General features: G+C 38.4%; 1 protein-coding gene across 3 annotated transcripts in view; it reads left to right on the forward strand.

Moving 5' to 3' along the window:
* slc33a1 (solute carrier family 33 member 1) overlaps window positions 1–24,685 on the forward strand; it is a 44,072-nt gene that overhangs the window by 1,800 nt on the left and 17,587 nt on the right. Inside the window, exons 1-2 of one of the 3 annotated variants that reach the window (XM_039757414.1) lie at window positions 10,762–10,900; window positions 18,095–18,253. The exons of 1 other annotated variant lie outside the window; for it this stretch is intronic. The gene's annotated coding sequence lies outside the window, so the exon portion shown is untranslated. Of the gene's footprint in view, window positions 1–10,761; window positions 10,901–18,094; window positions 18,254–24,685 lie in introns of those variants that run through there. One more of the 3 variants, XM_039757420.1, reaches the window with a different exon arrangement.

Genomic DNA, 24,685 nt, shown 5'->3' on the forward strand with positions numbered 1-24,685 from the left:
TAACTTTACTCCTACAATAGAGCCTGCCTTCTTAACAAGTTTGTCCAGGCGTGAGGCGTCTTTCATCTTTATGCTGCCACTCCAGCACACCACCGCGTAGAAGAGGGCACTCGCCACAACCGTCTGGTAGAACATCTGCAGCATCTTACTGCAGATGTTGAAGGATGCCAACCTTCTCAGAAAGTATAGTCTGCTCTTACCTTTCTTACATAGAGCATCAGTATTGGCAGTCCAGTCCAATTTGTCATCCAGCTGCACTCCCAGATATTTAAAGGTCTGCACCCTCTGCACACAGTCACCTCTGATGATCACAGGGTCCATGAGGGGCCTGGGCCTCCTAAAATCCACCACCAGCTCCTTGGTCTTGCTGGTGTTAAGGTGTAAGTGGTTTGAGTTGCACCATTTAACAAAGTCTTTGATTAGCTTCCTGTACTCCTCCTCCTGCCCACTCCTGATGCAGCCCACAATAGCAGTGTCATCAGCAAACTTTTGCACGTGGCAGGACTCCGAGTCATATTGGAAGTGTGATGTATATAGATTGAACAGGACCGGAGAAAGTACAGTCCCCTGCGGCGCCCCTGTATTGCTGCACACAATTTCAGACCTGCAGTTCCCAAGACGCACATATTGAGGTCTGTCTGTAAGATACCAAGTTTCATTAACTGCTAGGCCTGTTTTCTAATTTTGAAATTGGTTGGAACAAAAACCTGTAGCCACTGAGACCCCCCCAGTACCGTAATTGAGGGACCATGTCCTTGGTTGTGTGTGTACATATCTAACATGTACTTTCCAATGTAATGATGCAGCTTGAAGGTCATCCTCCACATTAAAGGAATACTTCACCCAAAAACATTTTTATATGTTACTTCTCCCATGCGTTTTGTATGGATGACAGAGAATTTTTTTAATGTTATGTTTTCATTGACAACACAGTTTAAAAGTAAACATTTATGGTAGAATGCTGATCTATGCTAACCCCCACTGAACCTTATTAAACACAAAATATCAAAAACATCCATGGAAAAAAAAATATTTTTTGCTAAAATATTGTTAAATGAATGCTTCTGGAAAATTTGGTGCAGAGTATAAACAGCAAATGCAATTTGTATGGGTCTGAGCTTTTGAATTGCGATAGAATTCCTGTCCAATGAATGAGAAGAAGAGGAGGATCTTCAATTCAAAGGCTCAATCCCATGAAAATTCCTATTCTTGTTTTATTCCAGGCACTGATTTTTAGGAAGCATTCATTTAACAATACTTTAGCAAAAAATGCATGCATTTTGCAGGTTTTGAGCACACAACTGGTTTACTTAACATGAGAGTTTTTTTTTTCTTTTCATGGATATTTTTGATATTGTTTGCTGTGGTCCAGTGTGGGTCGCCATAGACCACCATTCTATCATAAACGTTTTTTTTTAACTCTGTTGTCCATGAAAAGATAATTTTTTTGTTCTGTCATAAACACAAAACACATGGGGTAAGTATGCAACATCTGAAAAAAGAAAGGAATTCAATATCAAGAATGCATAATTCGCAAGGTATTGCATTGCATCTTGGTTACTGAGGGGGACCGTGCTAAATTTGAAAAAGCCACCAAGCATGCCTACTTGTGTTCCTTCCAGTTTGTGAAAAAGAAGCCAGCAGTATGTTGCTTCTGTTTGAAAGAAGTGCTGAATTCTAATACAATTAGAACAGGTCTGTATGTAGAAAATTGCTTTTTCAATTGTTTTCTGGCCTTGTGCTGACTAGCAAATATCAGGCTGTGTGGCATTTAGTGCTACTATTGGACATACAGTGTGCATTTCAAGTTGTGCAGTGTGCATAGTCTGCATATTCTTTCTGTGTTATTTTTGCTTGTCTCTTTACACCTAAAAGCCATTTAGTTGTTAACTGGAGGTGTTGTTATTTCAGTTTAAGCATTTCATAGCCAATGTATTTTCCTGAGCAACAGGTGGTTGAGAAGCTCTCACTTTACTTAGTGTTTAAATCTGTATGACTCTATTATGTCAAATGATGATGATGCCAGAGGATATTACAACGATCTCAGAATATCAGAATATCTTTATTGTCATTGTAAGAAATACAACAAAATTAGGTGCAGTCCCTGCGGTGTCAAAATATAAATACAGTGCATATAATTACAAAAGGATAGGAAAGGATAAGAAGAAATGAGCTAGAACACAAACATTCACCATAAGACCTTAATGCACATGAAACATTATTGCACAAGATGTCATCTATTGCACTGTTGCATTGGAGGTGATTAGGTGGCATTCAGTACCCTAATAGCAACAGGGTAGAAACTGTTATTCAGTCTATTAGTCTTTGTTTTGATGCTCCTATATATTTTGCCTGATGGCAACAGTTGGAACATATTATGAGCGGGGTGTGAGGAGTCTTTTAAGATGTTTTCCACTTTCCTGAGGCAACGAGAGCTGTGCAGTTCATCCAGAGAGGGTAAAGAACAACCGAAGATCTATTGCAAAATTGACACAGACCAGGCATCAGAATGCCATTTTTTGTTTACTTTTTTATGACATAAAACTTGTGAGAACTTGCATGTTCTTCTAGTCATTCACAAAAGTGGAAGCGATATTATTAAAGTAAGTCGGTAAGTTAATGTTTCTCTTAGGAAAGTCAATCTGTCTAAATAGGAAAATTCCAGTATACCACCACTAGAATTCATGCTAAAATGCCACTAATGAATAGATGGATGAAGTCATCAAGGTGTAAAAAGTGTGGAATGGGAATGCTGGACCATGACAGTCCCAATAATGTCCTGTAGCAGTTACAAATGACCTGTTACCGGATTAAATACCCATCCATTCATTATCCAACCCGCTATATCCTAACTACAAGGTCATGGGGGTCTGCTGGAGCCAATCCCAGCCAGCGCAGGGCAGGAAACATACCCCAGGCAGGGCGCCAGCCTACCGCAGGGCACACACACAGACACACACACACATGCACACCAAGCACACACTAGGGACAATTTAGGATTGCCAATGTACCTAACCTGAATGTCTTTGGACTGTGGGAGGAAACCCACGCAGACACGGGTGAGAACATCCAAACTCCACGCAGCGAACCCGTGTCTCCTAACTGCAGAAATATTAAAAAAAATAAATAACTGAAATATCACATAGATACAAACATTCAGACCCTTTGCTATGATACTTGAAATGTAGTTCAAATGTATCCCATTCTACTGAGATGTTTATATACCATGTTTGGAGTCCATCTGTGGTAAGATCAGTTGATTTGGCATGATTAGGAAAAGCACACACCTGTCTGTATAAGGTCCCACAAATGACAATGTGTTTCAGAGCAAAATTCAAGCCATGAGATCAAAGGAATTGTCTGCAGAAATTAGAGACAGGATTGTGTCAAGGCTCAGATCTGGGGAAGGCTACAGAAGATTCATGCAGCACTGAGTGTTCGCCAGAGCACCGTGGCCTCCACAATTCCTAAATAAAAAACATTTGAAGCAACCATGACTTTTCCTAAAGTTGGCTGTCTAGCCAAACTGAGCTATTGGAAGAGAAGGTCAAGAACACAGTGGTTACTCTTGCTGAGTTCCAGTGAACCTGTATGGAAATGGGAGAAAATTCCAGAAAGGCAAACACCACAGCAACACTCTGCTAATCTGGAATTTATGGCAGAATGGCCAGATGATACAATAAAGCCCCTGTGGAGTTTGCAAAAATTCATCTAAAAGTCTCTACAACAATGAGAAGCAAGATTTTGTGCTTTGATGAAACCATGAATGAACAGTTTGGTCTCAATTCTAAGCATCACATCTGAAGGAAACCCAGCACCACTTATCACCAGTACAATACCATAACTAACGGTGAAGCATGGTGATGGCAGTTTTACGCTATCAGGGTGTTTTGCTGCAGCATGGATTTAGAAGCTAGTCAGGGTCCAGGGAAAGCTGAACAGAGCAAAGTACAGAGATATATTTAATTGAAACCTGCATCAGTGCAATCTGGACTTCAGACTGGGCCATAGGTTAACCTTCCAGCAGGGCAATGGCCATAAGCACAAAGCAAACAGCATAGGAATGCCTTAGAGTCAATTCTATAAATGTTCTTGAGTGGCTCACCCATAACTCTGTCTTAAACCCCGTCAGGGAGAGACCTGAAAATAGTTGTCCACTGAAAGTCTCTATACAGCATAACTGAGCTTAAGTGAATTTGCACAGAATAATGGCAGAATATAACCAAGAAGTCTCCAAGCCGTATTCACTGCTGAAGATGCTTCAACTAAATATTTAAGTCAATGTGATATTTCAGTTTTTTATTTTTAATAAAGTTGCAAACACTGCTTTGTCATTTTGGAGTAGAGTGTTACTTCATAAGGGAAAAATTACTTTAAATAATAGAGCATAAGGCTGCAACTCAAAAAAATGAGTAAAAAGTGAAGGGGTCTGAACAATTTCTGAAGCCACAGTATGTTCATTACTTTTCAAGTTGATTTTACTTATTCAAAATCTTGATGTTCTGTATATTAATTTCACACATTTTCTAAAGTGAAGATTTGTTTTTCATGAGTTTAAAGAAATACCTAATCTCTTCTTGCATTTGAAAATAGAGCTGGAGGGGCAGAATTCCAAACGTGAAATCAAAAATATTAAAATTTACATCAACTGACATATGGTTTGATTTAAGAAAATGTGCCTTGTGTGTTTTGAGGCATACTTATGACAATAAAAGTAAATAAAGTAATACATTTTGTCTCAGATTCTTAGTACAATTTTCTTGAGGTAGGGATATATTTCCTTAGCAGCAGCTGTCATGAGTGGATGCTGTGAGTGAGTGGATGTTTTTGAGTAAGTAAACTAATTAGTAATTTTCACTGTTTTGCTCAGTATACAGTTCTGAGTTGTAATTTGTAGCAAATTTTAATCAATTTTTAATTATTTTTTGAAATCATTAAAGTATTACCAAACACTGCTGTTGTTGCTGTCCCATATCCCATTCTGCAGCAATATCTATTATCCCTAATCACCCCCCTGCTGCAGAAGCTTTCCAAAGGTGCTTGCTGAAATAAGTGGAACACCAACAGTTTTCAGATTTATCTTTGATCATCTCATGTAGTGAAGTACTGTATGTGATTAAAAGTGTGACATTTATTGCTGAATAGTTGTCTACAGAACTTCTTTTTCTTTCAGCTGCCCCCGTTAGACGTTCGCCACAGCAGATCTCCTTCTTCCATATCTTTCTGTCCTCTTTATTTTGTTCTGTCACACCCATCACCTGCATGTCCTCTCTCACCACATCCATAAACTTTCTCTTAGGCCTTCGTTTTTTTATCTTGCCTGGCAGCTCTATCCTTAGCATCCTTCTCCCAATATACTCAGCATCTCTCCTCTGCACATGTTCAAACCAATGCAATCTCGCCCCTCTGACTTTGTCTCCCAACCATCCAACATGAGTTGACCCTCTAATGTCCTCATTTCTAATCCTGTCCATCCTCGTCACACCCAGTGCAAATCTTAGCATCTTTAACTCTGCTACTTCCAACTCTGTCTCCTGCTTTCTGGTCAGTGCCACCATCTCCAACCCATATAACATAGCTGGTATCACTACCATCCTGTTGACCTTCCCTTTCACTTGTCTACAGAACAAAGACAGCAATTCATATCTGGGCTTAACACTCAATCATTTCAATAATACTGTTTGGTAGATGATTTTTGTTATGTTAAAATCACATGCTAGAGGAAACCATGCTTCTGGGTCTGAAAAGCATACATAGATGGAGACAAGCAGTGTGGGGAAGTGCACAGTCGGTTTCCTTTTAAAATGGATGAAGTTCACAAAAATGTTTTGCATGTTTTTTTTCCCTTCCTACAACAATATGGATACACTGTCTTTCAATATGTGTGCAATCTCAAGACATATCAATACTCCATAACACTTTTGGCTGATGTATTCTGTAAGTTTTGAGGCTTTTGTTTTGATATTTGGGCTCGTGCCCTTTTAAACCTCTTTGGGGAAATGACTAGTGTGAACGCTGGCCCCGGCACAGACAGACGGACATCATTTTTCAAACCACACACTATTTATTTATATACAGTATTTACAGTTCGTGCTCACGTGCATCCCCAGTGCCCTCTCGCACCGAATTCCCCAAAGTCCAGGCCCACAGTCTTTTGTGCCTTCCTGGCCGCCTCCAGTCCTTCCTCTTGCTCAGTCCACTTCCACCCGACTTCCACACAATGACTGGAGGGAGGCGGCCCCTTAAATAATGCCCCGGATGAGCCCCAGGTGCTTCCGCCATCTGTTCCTTGGCCACGCCCCAGCGTGGCGGAAGTGTCGGCTGCCTTCCTGGCAGCTCTCCGGGCGCCACATAAAGTCTTCCCCCCGGCACTTCCTGGTGTGGCGGAAGTGTCGGGCTCCCGGATAATTAGGCACTGGGCGCCGCCTGGCGGTGGCCACGGGTCCCTGCAGGGCTGGGCTTCCATGCCCTGTACCCGAGGCCCCCTGCCTAACCAGGACGGACGCCCCCACTCTGTCTGGAGGAGGCACTCGCCCTCCTCCACGTCCTCAAGGTGTCCCGGCGGGCTCCAGCCCCAGCCGCGGACCGTACGGGATAAACCGGCATCGGAGCGCCGCCTTGCGGTGACCACGGGCCCCTACAGGGCTGGGCTTCCATGCCCTGTACCCGTGGTCCCCAACAGAACCAGGACGGACGCCCCCTCGCGGTGTGGAGGAGGCACAAGCCCTCCTCTCGTCCTCCAAGGCGTCCCGGCCGGGCTCCAGCTCCGGCCGGCGACTGCATGGGATCAACCGGCATCGGGGCGCCGCCTGGCGGTAACCACGGGCCCCTACAGGGTAGGGCTTCCATGCCCTCGACCCGTGGCTCCCAACAAAACCAGGACGGACGCCCCCTCGCGGTGTGGAGGAGGCACAAGGTATCACAATAAATGTCAGTTTCAAAGAAAACTATAAGAGTACTCACAGGAACTCTCCACTGTGATTTTAATTCCAAATTTTTTAAAGTCATAGAATTGACTTCTGACATTAACTATGCCATAAAGGAGAATGCCAGGCACTTTGCAATTTGTGTCATGATGAAAACTTCTGTGATGATGATGAATCCTCACTGCTACCAGTGACTGGTTATGAGAATTGTGTTTAGTTTCTTCATTTTTTTTTAAATATGCTACAAAAACACATAATTGAAGTACATTGTTTTGTTTTTATTTTTGCTGTGTATTCATTCCATTGATTTTTTGAGATTCACTCTACATTTTCAAGTACCTCAATTATAATATATAATCACAACAGCAATGAATGACTCAAAGTTGTGCACTTTCTTGATGACAAGTAAGGCATTTTGGCATACACTTCCATCTGTTGATTTCCACAGTTTTTCTCTGTGTCAGAACACACACTGTACAGTAAATACCTGCTTTGAAAAAAGTTGGGTTACAACCTGAGATGGGGTGCTGTTGTAAAAATAACTACAATTACATGGCTTTTTATTTGGTATGGCCTAACACTTATAACTATAATCAGAAACTACAGTTATAATAACTATAATTTCAAAAGTGGCCGCCCAATTCTTCATTATGGATAGTATAATTACAGGTACATACTTTTGGAGAGCCAATGTCAAAAAGGGCAGTGTTTGTGTAACTTCTCTATCTGCTCATTTTTATTGAATGCTTTCAAACCTTTATATTTGAACTTGAGAGAACTGCTGTTTCTGTTTCTCATCATGCATCTAGTCATCACCAATCTCTCTTGTATCTAGTGAATGCTACTTATTAGATTTGGATAGATGGTAAATATCCAATTAGTTACGAATGTTCTTATGTATAAATAAGCCTTAAAATGTCTTGCAGTTGTGTTCCTAGATATTGGGGCAATGTCATTTTTTAGGCAGTTAGGACCTAGTATTTACTCTGTGATAGTAATTTGGAGACCGATATAACTGCTTGTGCAAGTGTTCAGGTTGTGCACAACATATTAGTTTTGCTGTTGAAGCCAATTCAATTACTGCAGTTATTATTTTGGTATTTCTTCCGTTTTGCACAGTCAGCCCTTAAAATATATACAGGCTGGGCAAAAGTAGGTTTACAGTGGTTCGTATGGAAAAAGACATGAAGGTTATGATTATTACAATAGCTTTATTAACTCAGTAACTTTATTAACTCAAAAGAATATCACAATGGCACAGTGCACTTGGGTACAATCTCGTAAATTCTCAAATTGCCAGCCTCGCCCACTCACAACTGCAAATTTACTTTTGCCAACCCCTGTATATAAGTCTGCTGATTGCCCTATTAGCCTTTGATTTATTCACAATGCCCAAACAAAGGAATGTGTGTGAAAATATAAAATGGACTTTTGACACTCTGATTTAGAAGGTTCCCGCATCCATCCTTTCCAGAACCACATTAATGAATGCACTTTGGAAATATCCATCTCAAATCAAAGAAAGCATAAAATACGAATTGAACTAATTAGATGATAAATGGGAGTAAGAAAAGTACTCTCTACCAGTACATATAAATCTTTATTTTCTATTGTGCCTTGAACTGTGATGACCATCACGAGGTGTTGTACAAACTAATCAAGAACAAATACAAAGAAAATCAATGCGGTTTACTAAACCTACGGCTGATCAACTTTGCCCCTTGATGGCCACAGTGCCTTCTTTTTAGGGTGTCCAGTAAATAATAAACATTTCAAAGGTTAGTTAGTATCTTAGACTTTCAAAGTTTATTTTAACCTTTAGAAATGCGTCATATGAGATTCAACACTTCTGTCTAACATAAATATATATTATTTATTTGTTAATGGAGCTTCATATACAGTAAAGGTGTTTAAACTGTGTTAAAAAGTGCAACATATCTGGAGGGCACAATGTGATTGATAAAATTAGGTGCCAATTTGAATTAAGCTATGTGACAGACGACCAGGGATCTTGCCCCACCAGGACGCCTGGAAGAAGGACGGACCGGGAGAGGGGCACTATCTTTCCCTGGGCGCAAGAGAGCAGCCCCTCTGGGCAGTATCAGGGCCACAATCCTGGAACACAGGGAGCTCATGCCTTTTGGGCTCCATGGCCACCGCCGGGGGAGCGGAACGACTTAAACAGCCCGTTTGGGCTGTGATGCAGCCACACCCGGAAGTGCAGCCTAATTAGGCTAATTACCACCGGAATCACTTCCGGGTGGGCTATAAGAGGAGCCTGTAGCCACTACTCAAGGAGCCGGAGTTGGGTGGAAGAGGACAGAGCTTACGAGGAGGAGGAGGGGAGGTGGCTGAAGAGTAGAGAAAAGGACTGGGTTTGTTCATGATATTGTGTGTGGTGTATAATAAACGGTGTATGTTTTTGTACATCGGGAGTTCGTGTCTGTCTGTGCCGAGGCTGATCTCTTACAGCTGAAAGTTCTTTGATGCCATTCTGTACTTACTGTAACTAACAACACTGTGAAACAGTCAGCAAGTCTGGGAAAATCTAACGTCGTAACTGTTTTTTGTAGCCTGCTATGAATCTTTGAATTCTTGTTGAGGAAATTTTTCTGAATTCTTTTTTGCAAATCACTTGTGATCACTGTGAGTTACTCTTAGTCTGCCCACATATTTGCAAAGGTGTTCAAGTTTGGGGACTGTGAGGACCATTCCAAAACATTCACCTTGTGTTTTGGATCATTAACATGTTATAGAAGAAAGCTATCCAATATCAGCAAAATATATAATTTGGCCAGGAGTGTCCAAAGTTTTGCATGAAACTGTAATGGTTTCTCAAGGTAAACAAAAAAAAAATGAATCAGTTTATTTTGAGTAAATGGTTCATTGGTTTCTGTACTGATATCATAACTTTAAAAACTTTGATTTAATTCCCTTTTGGAAGCACTGACTGTATTAAGTTTCTTTATTGTCTCAATGCCAGTTTCTTCCTGGAACTTCTGTTTTCTTCTACATACCACATATGTGCTTGTGTTGCATATAAAAATAATAAATAATAATATCCTGGAATGGATTAGCACCCTTCTCCATGCCAGTATATTCTGTGCACTTGGAGAGATTCCAATGATTTGGGTAGGTGGGATTTCTTTATGCCCATCATTGAATTAAGCAGATTCAATAAATGGATAGAGAGCTTGGTTTGTTTGTGAATGTACCCTGTGGTAGACTGGTATCAAATCTAAGGTTGGCTTGTCTCACACCCAATCCTTCCAGTAACCATGTAATGGATTAAGTGCATTGAAACATACATAATAATGGTATCACATTTTAATGTAAAAATTAGGAAGTGCACAGATTTATGCATTTTCACAGAACATAATTCATGGTTTGGTACAGACATATCCTATTTGTATTCCTGCTGAACTTTTTAAAGTCATTATAGTTTTAGAATATAAAACATATTATGAATATTAAACATATCCAAACTGCTTTAAAATAAAATGTGAATAGTTCCAGAATAATCTTAATTTGAAATGAAAAATCAAAAGACACTAGGACTGGGTCTCTAATTTTCTGAAAGTATATGTTGTAGTACTGTATTGCTTAAAAGAGTTTGACTGAAATAGTTAACCTAACTAGTAATAGTAAACAAGCATGGCCCAACTGTAACATAAGTCCACTTACTCATATACATATAAAGAGCACATCACAGTGCAATTCGAGTATCAGCCTGCCAGCTTTTGGGCAAACTGTAATGGATACCAAGCTGAGTGAGTGTAAACAGACTGTCTGTCAATGTGAGTTCTTCTGAAGGCTGTTGCTGAGAACCTTCTGTGGCGATCTTTATCATTGGCCAGCTGCAATTATGAAGTGCTGTTCAACAGAAGATTTGTCCCATGCTGTAAGTAGCATGCATGCACAACAAGAAGACCGATTGCACCTAAATGTAAAAGGCTCCTCCGGCTTGAATTCAGGTAAATCTTAAGAGACACTTGTTTTCATTTTCATTTTCACATTGAAATCTATTTGTGGAATATATTGCTTTAAATAAAAGAAAACAAGTGTTTCAATTCACTTATAGATTGTAAAAACTTTGAAAGAGACTTAACTTAAAAAATAATGCTAACTAAATAATGTAACTATTATAAGTTATTCTAGACATACATCTTTGTACATTGAGTCAAATATAGACCCTATATACATTCAATTTAATCATCTTTTACTCCAGTTGTACAGATATGTTGAAAATGGTGCTGCATGTAAAGCACTTTTTACCCTGAAAGATGCTATTTTACTTCCTGCGCAGTATAACCATCCATTACCCAAAGTGCTTATTTAGGTCAGGTTTATGGAGAGCTGGTGCCCATGCTGGCTGTCGACACTCACACTCTGTTCACTTAGTGTAGCACATATGTTTGGAATGTGGGAGGAAAACCCATGTAGTTACAGGAAAAACATGCAGATATAGTGCAGAAATAGTACCTAAGCCCAGTACTTCAGCCAAACACACTGGAACTTGAACACAATAGCATTAATGACTTACTGTGCCACCATGCTGCCATCTGCATAGTGTTTTGAGGACTTGCAATCAGCTTGAGGAGATTTTCTCAATATACTTCCACATAGTAAAAATGATTTTTACACATGCAATCAAATAATGTGTAATTAACCAAAGTCTACCTGCTGATAGGTTTAAGATTAAAGTTTCTGTGTGACTTTAAGCATATTTTATTACAATAAAATAATTTGTCTTTTTCTTTGCTTTACTGTAGGGATGCAGCAACTTAGATAAGTAATGACAGTGCTAGGAAAGAGCTCCCAACAACTGTCACATGCTTCAGTAATTTTAATTCAATACACATGGCCAATAAAGTAATTTTAGCATTAAATGTGTAATTGGCAATCAATTTGCAAATCATTATCTATGGTCAGTCATATGGGCAACAAACAAGAACCTATTATTTTAAGCAAAGGTTTAAAAAGCTTTCCATATTTAAGAACAGAAGCAAAGAAATTTTTATGCTGAGCTGAATTAGCCATGTAGTCAAAGGAATGCCTTTATACTGCTTTGATGTAAAATGGCAAAAAATAAATGTTCTAGGTGTATTTTAATGAGACAGCAGTAAAACACTGATAAAAGCTAAGCCCCAACGTTTTATCACTGAAAATTATTGCAAATCCTTTTGTTTACCCTACTTGTGAAAGCATGGTTTTTCTATCAGTAGGTTATAGTTTAATCGTATTGATTACTAGTTATGTTGTATAATCTAGCAGTATACTGTGAAGAAACTGATTTTTCTGGTTCAGAGTTTCCTTCTCCTCAATTGCATGGTCTTGCATCCATACACTTTTCCCCTTTAAGAAACTCCACACATGTGTGTGTGTGCATTTGTGTATATAAATAAATACAGTAAAGTAAGTATAAAGTGTGTGTGTGTGTATATATATATTGTATATATATATGATTGGACAGCAAGGTGTGTTGGGGGCGTTGGACAATGCAGGGTTTCTCATCTGTCCAGGAATTTGGATGACCAGGGGTCCAGAGGGCTACCCATGAGTTGGACTGGACTACTGCCCAGATGGAAGGTTAAGCATAAAAACTGCTGCAGGAGTGTAAGGAGCCAGCAGTTTATCCATCCACCCACCCATCCACTTGGACACAGCAGGAGGGTTTAGTTGTGATCTTGTATATATGGCCTGTTTGACCCTTTAAGAAGGCAGCTGAATGCCTTCCAAGGGTCTAAGTATGACCCAGAACCATTTGATGGTGAATAAAGTGTGACCTCAGATGTGCCCTTGGGTCATCCTTTAATCAAAGTTCTGTTTGCACTGCCAGTTATCTTTGAGTTGGGTGTGGAGAAGAGGCATAGATTCACCTGGATTGGATCATGACTGGATAAAGGGTAAAGGATGGGTTAAGGGGTGAGGTAAAATCAAGAAGATTGCAGCTCTGTGTCTTAATTAAGCCAGAGTGGGGCTAGTTTCCAGTTGTACATGGTGCTTTTACCTTTCTGTTTACCATCTGTTAGTGTGATTCTACTCAACCTCAATAAATCTCTTTTTGATTTGACTTTACTTGGTGTCTGGCCACTTTATTGGGGTTGGGGCTCCTGAAAAGTAGCCCCCTATATATATATATATATATATATATATATATATGTGTGTGTGTGTGTGTGTGTGTAACACACAGTCTACTCATTCATGTACTATCAAACCCAGCAGCATCAGGAAAAAGGCAAGAACTATCTACTGAGTATAGTGCTCATTACATGCTATATCCATGCATAAACTCACACTCATACTGAGCCAATTTACCTAATGTGCATGTTGTTATTAGAAAACTGGATTACATAAAGAAATGTAGCCTTTCATAAGAATAGCATGAAAACCCTATACAAACAGGATGTGGAGCTAGAGTCAAACTTCAGACTCTGGAACACTAAGCCAGAAAATGTAACCCCTACACCACTATGCTGTCTAATTTAATTTTATCTTGTATAATCTCACCTGTAAATTTCTACTTTGGACTAATAAAGTTCTATCTATCTATCTATCTATCTATCTATCTATCTATCTATCTATCTATCTATCTATCTATCTATCTATCTATCTATCTATCTATCTATCTATCTATCACCCCCTCAATTATCTGGATCTGCCTTAATTCAAGACTGTAAGCATTGAGAAAGTCTCAACATAACTGGGCTCAAGGAAGGACAGAGTGGAATTCCCTTGTGTATATTATATTATATTATGGCACAATGGTAAAATTGAGGGCACTGCCTTCTAACAGCTCCCCAGATCCCCTTGCAAACACTGTGTAGGTTTGTCTTTTGTCCGTTTGTTTGCAATGATTTTCTCCAGGGGCCTCATGTATAATAGTGTGCATAGAACTCACACTATAACATGGCGTAAGCACAAAAGCGGGAATGTGCATACGCACTGAAAGATCCAGATGCAGGAATCTGTGAATTCTTCCGCTACATAAATCTTGATCAATGTGAAAAGTAACGCATGTACATGCGTCTGCTGTCCCGCCCCAACTCCTGAGAGAATTACGCCTCTTTGAAAATGTAAATCAATATAAATAGCCCTTAAGTTCAGCATTCTGTGAAAAGACAAAGGCAAAACCTTGAGGAAAAATAGAACAATTTCAGTGAATACCAAGTGGAGGCAAGGAAAAACGTACTATTTGTTGGTTTAAACAGTAGTATAAACAAGAAAAGGAAGCTGATCGAGTGACATAGCGTGTCGGAGAAATTCGAAAGCTCAAGTTCACAAAGTCGCACAGTGCCCGAAATAAAAAATAAGTTGCATATCAAAGTCGCCGTGAAAAGGCAAGTCGTAGCCCACCGTCTGAGTGTCATATGAAAGCTTATTAGGGTACAGAGAAAAAAAAAGGCACACAGTGGGGAAAAAGCACTAAATGTCAACTTTAATCTTGAAATTTCCACTTTAATCACATAGTTTATTTTGTCATTAAAGTAGAACATCATAAACTTAATCTTAAAATTGTTTAAATTACTAGTTTCTCAAATCCCTTCGTAACTAAAGTAGTACGTTAAATGCTTTGTTTTATATTTGATCTTCTACGTCCTTTATGTGTGTGAATCACTACGTGCTTCTTAAACCAGCTTCCTCTACCTCCGACAGGACACAGAATCCATTACATTCATGATATTACAGCTCTCCGAATAACTAAAATACTGAGATGTATACATGATATTATTTTCATTATGATAGGAGTTAAAGCATGTCATTAAACATGGGAACACAATGGCACAATGATTGTGTGCGACCTTCGATAAAATAATTTATTGCAGCAGTACTGTCTCAGACGTACTAACCTCCAATTCCTGTTCTTCCTTTTCTTTCTCGAAATACCTAATCGCCACACAATCAGCTCTGTAATAGACGTTAAGCCATCTGTAAGCTTATAATGCTGATTCTTCAAAACTTTTAAGGAACATTCAAATATCTTCGTAGTACATGTTTAATTATTCTATCCTTCACGCCAGTCCCAGTGAAGCATACAGTGCGAGGCAAGAACAATCCGTGAACGGAGTGCCAGATTCTTGCTAGCGTAGCGACACCGTGTCCTTTAATTATTAATAATATAGATTATTTAAATAAAATTAAAGTTTTATCTGTATAATATGATAAACATATTTTGCTGCATTTCATCTTAAAAATTATATCATCATCATATGTAAATATGCGCTTTATAAAGTGGCTCAGGTTGCGCAATATTATAACTGTATTGCAAGTTTACAGTGAGGTAATTGTACTTATAAGTACAAACAGTTCTACAAGGAGCAGTTAATAGAGTGACTGATTGCGTTTAGAGCTCTTGAGATGAAACTGTTTCTGAACCGCGAGGTCCGTACAGGAAAGGTTTTGAAGCATTTGCATTGTGAGAAGCAGCTCAAATAGGAAGCATAGCTGAGGCAGCGTGTGCTTGATGCTGTATACCAATAATTCTCTTTCCGATCAGCTGCTCCAAGTGGTGCAGTGAGAGCAATATGGAAAAAGGTTATCCGCTGTGGCAACCCCTAACGAGAGCAGCTGAAAGAAGAAGAAGGTGCAGTGAGAGTAACAACGCTAAAGCAGCTATGGTATTTAGAATAGTTTGGCCATTCTGTGGACCATTATATTGTTACAGGTTAATTACAATCAGATGCATTAAACTAATAAACAATATGTGGTTAATTTCAGTGTATTTATAAAGCCGCGTCATGGATGTGGATCTGAAAAAGAAAGATAAACCACACAGGAACAGTAGCATTGCTTTGACGATGGGTGCCACCAGTCTGCAAAAGTGAGCGGAGAACTTGCGTACAACAGGGTATGAGGTACCGTGGAAATGTGTGTGGCTTTATGCCAAGTTTAGGTTATATACATCACAATTTGAACATGGAAACATTCATATGCAACATTTCTGTGCGTACACACTGTTTATACATGAGGCCCCAGGTGATTCTAAATATTTGCTACTTAGTTTTGTTGGTAACTTCAGATTAGCCCAGTTTAGCTGAGTGTGTGTTTCCATCATCTACAAGGTCAGTTCCTGCCTTGTGTTAGTGCTATTGACAGAAATGTTGGCCTCCCATGATTTTAAGCTGGTGCAGTAAATGTACGAATGGGTGGATATAATATGCAAAGGCAGTTCCAAGAGACTAGCCATGAATTCTAATTCGATCACTTTTTGCATGTTGTTTAAACATTCTTGTTCTTTTATCCTTATTAATTGTTCCTGTCTCGAGGGAGCTATTCAGTCAAAACACAGAAAACATAAGAGATTCATGTGAAAACCTGGCAAATACAACATTTGTTTTTTTTGTTTTTTTTTTTTGTATGTGTGCATGACATTTGCATACTCATTAGTGTATGAGAATATTCCTTCATTTTTTGTTGTAATATAACTCATTATATCATGTTTTTGTATTGTAGTTGTTTTTGAATTGTAAGGATCATTTTGAATGGGTAACATAGAAACTAACATAGTAACATTGTCACAAATTAATTAAATTCAGAGCCTTGGGGTATCCAAACTTATCCCGGCAACATCAGGAGCAAGGCAGGATCCAAACCTTGATATTGTACCAGTCCATCACAGGGCCCACTCATGCACATTTCCTCGGGGAAATTTCAAAATCACCTATCAGAGTAAAAAGCATATATATGGACTTATGGGAGGACAACCCATGTAAGACCCATACAGACACATAATTTCACACATAGGCACTGTGAAATTCAAACCCAGAGCACAGGAGCACTGAGGTGGCAACACTAGTCACTGTGTCACTCCAGACGGGGACATGGTACTATATAAAACTGGAGAGAGAGACAGAGTCATTGATTATCATGGTGGCACAGTAAATTGGAGAGTTTCATTGCAAAATCACATTACTTTGGCACATTTAATTTTCATGCTAGGGAATGATTTAACCTTTCTAACTGACATGTTTCAGGTTAATGGCTAAGGTTAATAAAACCTTTCAAGCTGAATGTGAGTGTAGTGTGTTTTTGGAAAGCTGAATGACAGTACAGAACCTTGGAATGTTTTGTATAATCAGTCAGTTTGCTGCTTAGTACAGTTCTTGATTCTCATGGGAATCAACCTTGAGATTGTGTAGTAACTTTCCTGTGTTTTCCTTTCTGCTCTTACTGTGGTTACTAGTTTGGACATTCTGCCAGAATAACAAGTCGTTATTACATTTGCAGACTCCTACTCTTGCTACAATATTAAAAACAGTATCAACCTCTGGTGACTTGGAATTTCAAGGACTGAAGGTAATGCTTTATTCACAAGATCTTCAGGGTCCACAAAGAGATTTTTCATTGACACACATGGCACAGGGCTCTCATTGTGTTCCATTATCCAGGTCTCTTGGCTTAGTCACACTTTACTATATACTGCAGTTACAGTCTTTCAAGATCACACACATTGATCCTTTCTTGCTAGCACAAAATAGGTCTGCTGTGGGTAAAGATCGGTGAACCCTTTTGTTCAGCAACCAAATGTGTTGTCTTATACATGTGGACTCTACTGCTTGTGCACTTTGCTTTCCTGGTTAGTTTTACATTGGTTACATCAAATGCAGGTGCTGTGTTTTTATAATTACCCCAATAAGAAGACATGGAGGTGATGCAGGTTGTACCTTTTTTCTCTGTGCAGTTTAAAGATTGCACTTGAAACCATGCAGAAGAGCGCAACAAGGTACATCCCAAGACTAAAGGCCACATTGTACTCTTGACAGACTCAGAGAATTAAACCTATTTAGTATGAAGCTGAGGAAACTGTGTGGGGACATAATACAGATTTTTTAAATTTTCAAAAGAATTGATAGAGTAGACCCAACAAACTTTTTTCAACTTAATGGTGAATTAAATACTTGAGGTCACTAAAACAAATTAAAGGAAATGGCCTTTAGGACTAAAGCCAGAAAGCACTCCTTTATACAAAGAGTCCTGAGAATCTGGAACAAATTACTGAGCCAGGCAGTTGAAACAGAAACTTTGACAACCTTTAAGATTTAACTGAATGATATATTTGGACAGATGAATTATTAGCTAAACAAACAAGCTTGCTGGACTGAGTGGCTTTTCTCTTTTGTGTCAAATTTCTTATTTTATGATGTTTCTATGTTCTTATTTTTGGGAAGGTATGGTGGTGTAATGGTTAGGACTGCTGCCACACAGCACCAGAGTTCCGGGTTCAAATGCCAAACCAGAAACAGCATTTGTGGAATATGTATTGTCTCGCTGCGATTTCCTGTGATACTCTTGGTTTTTCCTCCAAACCCAAAGACAAATCTATAAAGGTAATGACAAATCCGATTTAACCAATTTTGTGTGTTTGTGTAATTAGGCCTGGTGATGAACTGGCAAAGGTCCCTCTGCAGCAGTGTACTAGGTAAGCAGGTTTCAAAATAGAGGGATAGTTAACACAGCACCGAATATCCAATTATTTGCTGACATAGTATAATTCATTACAGATCAAAGCTGTAAACAACCTAGACTACAATAAGGGTTCATAGGTCATCTAATGCCCTATGCACCTATGATCCCATTTTTCACAAGAAGTAAATATTGCACAAAACACAACAACTAAAGTAACAGTTTGAAGATGGTGCACAGAGTAACAGTCTTGTTGTCTGTATAACAATGCAGGATAAAACCAGTCACCACATCCTCATTACAATCTTCCCTGACTTGCTGACTGTGCTCCATGAACAACTGGGGACCCTACTAGTGTGAGCTTTTGCCATGTGCCTGCACTGTAAGAACAAGGTCTGGATACAGGAATGGGTGAATCGTGGCTGCACTAAACTCAGTCCAATATTTTATTTATTGTGTTAAACGTCAAATCATTCTAAATGTGTTTTTTAAGTATATAACACGAGTTACACTTCTTATAGTTAATTTCCTTATCGTTGGCACAGAAGCAGAAGCATATTATGAATTACAGCTATCGCTATGCAAAATCTATTTTTGAACGCTAAGTTGCATGAGCAAAAGGTTATGAATAGAACTGCAATACACAGCTCAACACTATTAAAGTTTTCACCACTACGAAGTTATAACACTCTTTGGCTCAGAGGCTTCTGCTCTAGGATTTTTTTTCTTTTTAGAAAGTAAAGTTGCCCATGTGATTCAAAATATTTACATACTCCAGTTGTTCATCTAAACATTCTGTTTTGGGATACAGAAATGCATTTTAACAGTACTTTCTATAGACATACTATATAATGCAGGTCATGGCCTAATGAATAAGGATCTGGACTATTACCCACAATTCTCTCAGTGTAGCCCTCACCAGTACCCCACCATATTACCCAAGTCCTTAATTTGAAAGTGCTCTAAATGGAGAACAAATATCTGAAAGTCACTAAAGATAAAAGCATTATCCAGATTCAAAGATGAATATACATTTGATAGAATTTCCCTGATAAGAGTACAGTATCAATGATTGTAAAGATATACTGAAAAGAGTAACAGTATATTCTTCTAAGTGTAACCATCAATAACAGCATGTAATATTATCTAGATGTGACACATAAGTTGCCCTAGATACTTTAAGAAATGAGGTTACCATCTTAAATGTCCTGGAATGAAGTCTACCAAAAATGGGCATCCATATGCTACATGCTGTGAGCAGTAAGAACCTCCAAATGAACACGTTGTCATATCTCTGCTCTGCCTAAATACCATAGGCATATGTCTGAACCACACATACAAGTATATTATTACCCAAACTTAAATGAGTTGATTGACTTTTTTTAACTATCATATGTCATACTGCATAATATAATTACACAAGCAAGTCAAGTTAAAATATTAGACAATTATCCTTAAATTAATATTACAAAACACTTAAAGGCTAATACTATAGGACTGATACTCTTGCAAATAATACTGCACAAACAGGTCGGTGCCCTCCTTATGTCATCATATTATCCACATGGGGGCAGCAATGCCTCCAAAAAACTGTACAAGTCATCCTCCTGCAAACGGGAAACATAGCACAACTGTTATATTACACATACATCTATTATCTGCATTCATTTATTCATTTCAAGTGTATTAGGGATAGGAGGTTATCCAGGCATTGGGCCAAGGCAGTAACCATTACTGAATGGGATGACATTGATCCAGTTTGGAGTCATAGAAAATTCACCTCTTCAAGACACAGAATTGCACCACTCAATAAACATCTTCTGTAGGCCAGAGGGAGCAGAAAGCATTGAAGGTTAGTAATGGTGGGTGGTAGAACATCAATAATGCAGTATATGGGCCTCCTTTTCCCTGTTTCATAGTTCATAATCTTTGATATTCTGCATATTCACTCTCTGTGCAAGGCTCTCTGAGACAAGTCATTGTAAACAACATTTAAAAAACTAAACTGATTCCTCTGGAAGTGACAGGAAAGAGTAAGTGGTGCAAAAAATAAAATGTTATTACAAGAAGTTATTTCAGTTTGTAGAATGACAGAAACACAGTCATCCACCATTCATTCAAGCATGTGTTTATTGAACCTGGTTATCTGAATACAAATTCATATTTCAGAGGGCAGGATATATTCTAGCATTTCTGAACATAACATATAGACAAACTTTCCTGCAGTCCAGATTAATTCTTAGCAGTGCAGGACATGATTGTATTCATATGAGTGGGGCTGAAACTGATTCCATGAGGTCAGGCAATAAAAATTTTACATTTGTTTACATTTCTGCATACATCAAAATCATTGTTTTTAAAGTACATCTTGCTGTTTTAAGTTGTGAGTATCAACACAGCAGTCAGTGAGCGCACAGGCAGCGAGACTCACTCCTGTCAAGTCAGACACTCTGAGAGACCTGTTGCAGGTTGTATGAGAGAATCCAGTGTTTATTCTTGTATTCTTCTCTCTTTGTAAAACCCCATTAATAGTAACAATCAAATCACAAGTGAAAACTCTCTTCAACTGTAATTGGCTATAGTGCAGTGATTTTCAGACTCAGTCCTGAGGACCTCATGTAGCTGCAGGTTTTTGTTCCACCTGGTTTCAAAATCTTGATCTCATTTAATAAGGTAGCATTTTTTCTCTTCTCTTATTCTTAATTCATAAAAGCACTGCAGTGTGACTTTCATATTTATAAGAGTTGTACAAGTACTTCTATTTTTACTATGGCTTTAAGTGCTTAATTCTCAACTGTTTACCCCCAGAAAAATTTGTAAAAAACATTACATTTTTATTATGTGTAATAGAAACATATAACTATCAAAACATCAAGATAAATACAGTAAATAAGGTATGTCCACTGCTGTGTTGATGCAGATTTAGTACATGTCCTTCATATGATATATGCTGTAACAGTCAACAACACACAGCCCAATGTTGAAATCAGGACAGTAAAAGCATATTTCTTTGCACCCTTTTCCTATAACATTTTTCCTGTTGCTTGAGTAAGACAAAGTAAAATGGCAGTGCCTGATCTGCACGATCAATGTGGCCATTGTGGCTACCACAGTGCAGACTAAATGAATTCAACATTTCCACTGACATGAAAGACCATTGCAGTATTGTGAACAGTGCTTAGGGATCTAACATCTTTCTACTTGATCACACTCATTTTTTGCCACACACTTACTTGCATCACAATGAACCTTCAGCGACCAAATTTAACAGGCATATAACAGCAGTTCAGTCATACAGTGCCATATGCATCAGCTTCACTATTCTTGTCAATGCATGATGACCAATTGATATTGTCATCACTATTGATTTATTCTACTAATAGTTTAGTTTCAGGTTGTTCTAAAACTGGCTTTACATCTTCTCATTTACATGGCATTATGTTTTGGCTCCAACTCACTCATGAATACTGATCAGATACCTTACTGTGGCAAAATGAATAAAACTATTCAAGATTTTTGCAGCATAGTGTTGTTTTATCCACTAGATATTAGCAGAAAACTGTTCCAATAGTTATTTGAGCTTAACACTGTAAAGTGGATCATTACATGCTCTGATATAATGATAAGGAGGTTAACTGTAGTCTAATAATGGCAATTAACAATTAGTAGACTAGACTCCAAGGGCTCTCATGTATAAAACTTTGCTAAGATTCCCTACTAAAATTTGTTTTACTGTTGAAATGGAAAAATGGCATACAGACAAAAAAAATCAGATTTATAAAACATTTTATAAACCATGTCCCACAACAAATTCCTTTATAAATCCATCCATCCATCCATTGTCTAACCCGCTGAATCCGAACACAGGGTCACGGGGGTCCGCTAGAGCCAATCCCAGCCAACACAGGGCACAAGGCAGGAACCAATCCTAGGCAGGGTGCCAACCCACCGCAGGACACACACAAACACACCCACACACCAAGCACACAATCTCAAATCAATTTAAAGCCACGTGTTTGTGCATCATCTTTTAGCCACTCCCCATTACCTCCCATCAGTAACCACATATGGAGCAGAACTACCATTTTTGAATATTCATGATCTAATCCACATATAAATTTGGCCATGTTCATCAGTGACATTTTTACTACAAACTATGGAAGGACACAGGAAACAAAACTTCATTGAATGTGATCTTGAGGTATTACTGACTGAAGTGGAGAACCACAAAAATATACTGTACCTTTTCTGGTCTCTCCACAGGAGTCTCAAATAAAAGAAAAAAACAAGACTGGGTACATATGACAGCAACTGAGTGGAGACAGTGATAGCAATGTGCCATTATGCAGCAGACACAAAAAGAAAACATAGCATGAATTGATGCAGGCTGTATTATGCGCAGAACTGTGAGATATTAAGTTCATTCTTATTGAACATGCAAGAAAACAAAAACATTTTGCCAAATAAATATCAATGTTGTAATACATGCAAGTCTCTCTACATTCAACGTACTACATCCAAACATCTTTGAATTGACAATGCATAGATGTCCTGAGGGACAGGGACATCCATGCACTCAGCTTGGCCTATTTCAGATAGCAGAGGAAGTCCGTATTTCTACACTATATTGTGCAGTACTGAACACGCCATCATAATGCAGCAAATCTTACAACAGTCTTCTACCCATGAACTTTTAAATGAACAACTTGTCCTTTCTATCACCAATTGTGTGCAGGAGTGCCTTTCCTTAATACCTACTCTCTTCTAGTGTACCCACTATCACCAAAAAAAAGATTACACAAATTTTTCGCAAAATACTAAACTTAACTGCAATCCTATCTATTAAGCTTGCTTACAAAGAAGCCAAACATCACACACAGCATGACCCTGAAGTCTGTGTCCCACACTATTATTTGATAAAATAAAGGAATCATGGATTGAGCTTGGCCACGTTGCAACAGCATTAGTCAGGCACTTTTGATCACCACGTAATAGTTTTATATTAATTTAATGAAAGGTATTTCTGTTTACAAAAGCACATTCATTTTGTAGTTCATTTTTTGCAAAATGTGTAGTCAATTGGCCAATAACATTAGAAAACGCAGCAATCACTGCAAAGTTGTGTTTTCACCTTGGCTTTCATACCCTGACTGTAAGGAATTTGGATGCACCTGGATAGCATCTTAATTATACCACCTCTTACAGTTGGCATTGCATGCCCCAGGATTACTACAAAATTCCTTACCAGTCAGCCAGTTCCAGTTTAGAAGTGCCCATTGCCAAATTCCCTATGGATGCTAAAAACATTAATGGAAAAGGGACTGTGTAATTTCTGCACAGTGGTTTCTAAAATGTAGGCTCCAGTTCAGCACACTAGTCTGCATGGGACTTTTGGATGGTTGAACTTCCAGTTTGCCAATTTCCACGGCAAGTTTGTGTTTTATAAATCCAAAATTTTTGTGTAAGAAATGGTTTAAACATGGTGTCAAGAGTAAGCACATTTTATAAATGAGGCCCAGGGCAAATGACACTGAATGCTGAAAGACTGCAACTATTTCAGCTTCAGACCCACTAACATGCTCATTAGTAAATAATGGACTAAATAACCAGAACATCTAGAAAAACATAATAAACATTAACATGAAGATAAAAATCTTTGCATGAAATTAAAAAAAAAAAACATCATCCACATGTAATACACATACAATAAAGTTAATGTCGGGCTGTATGAGCAAAGGAAAATAAAGGTTAAAAGTTATTCCCATGATGAAAAGGAAATGAGATTAAAGACACTTTTCGACTGCATAAGATTCTTCATGTTTGGTGGATGAAGGCTATACAAACAAAACGTGGGATCTTACTCAAACAGAAAATACTTGCAACATTCTAATAAAAAATTACCAGGTTCTACATTGATCCTGAAACACAAGACAGTGGAAAATAACTTAATTAGGCTAGGAGTCCAATGAAAAACAGACGTCTGTAAAACAAAACCTGTAGCCACATTAGGTCCATGAGTTTCAAAAGCACTGCTAAGAGTATATATCTAATTTAAACTGTCTCAACTGTTGGTACTGATGTTAATTTCAGGAAGTGCCTTCGTATATTGTCCTTTGATGTATTCATTTATGTAGACTTTTTAAAATGCTTTTTCCTGCATTTTGTTTTACTTTGAACTGGTGTTATTGGGTTGTAAGGTACCTTGGTGGACGCTATATACAATTTAAGATTTTCTGATCGCTGCTAATTTGGTTACTGTACTTTAATGAGCAATACAAGTACTAAGTAATACAAAGCAAAATGCGGTACATGTATATAATGATAAATATAGGATCAGCTTATGGACTCGACATAAC

The sequence above is a fragment of the Polypterus senegalus genome, chromosome 1 (assembly GCF_016835505.1).
Source record: "Polypterus senegalus isolate Bchr_013 chromosome 1, ASM1683550v1, whole genome shotgun sequence".
Lineage (NCBI taxonomy): Eukaryota > Metazoa > Chordata > Cladistia > Polypteriformes > Polypteridae > Polypterus > Polypterus senegalus.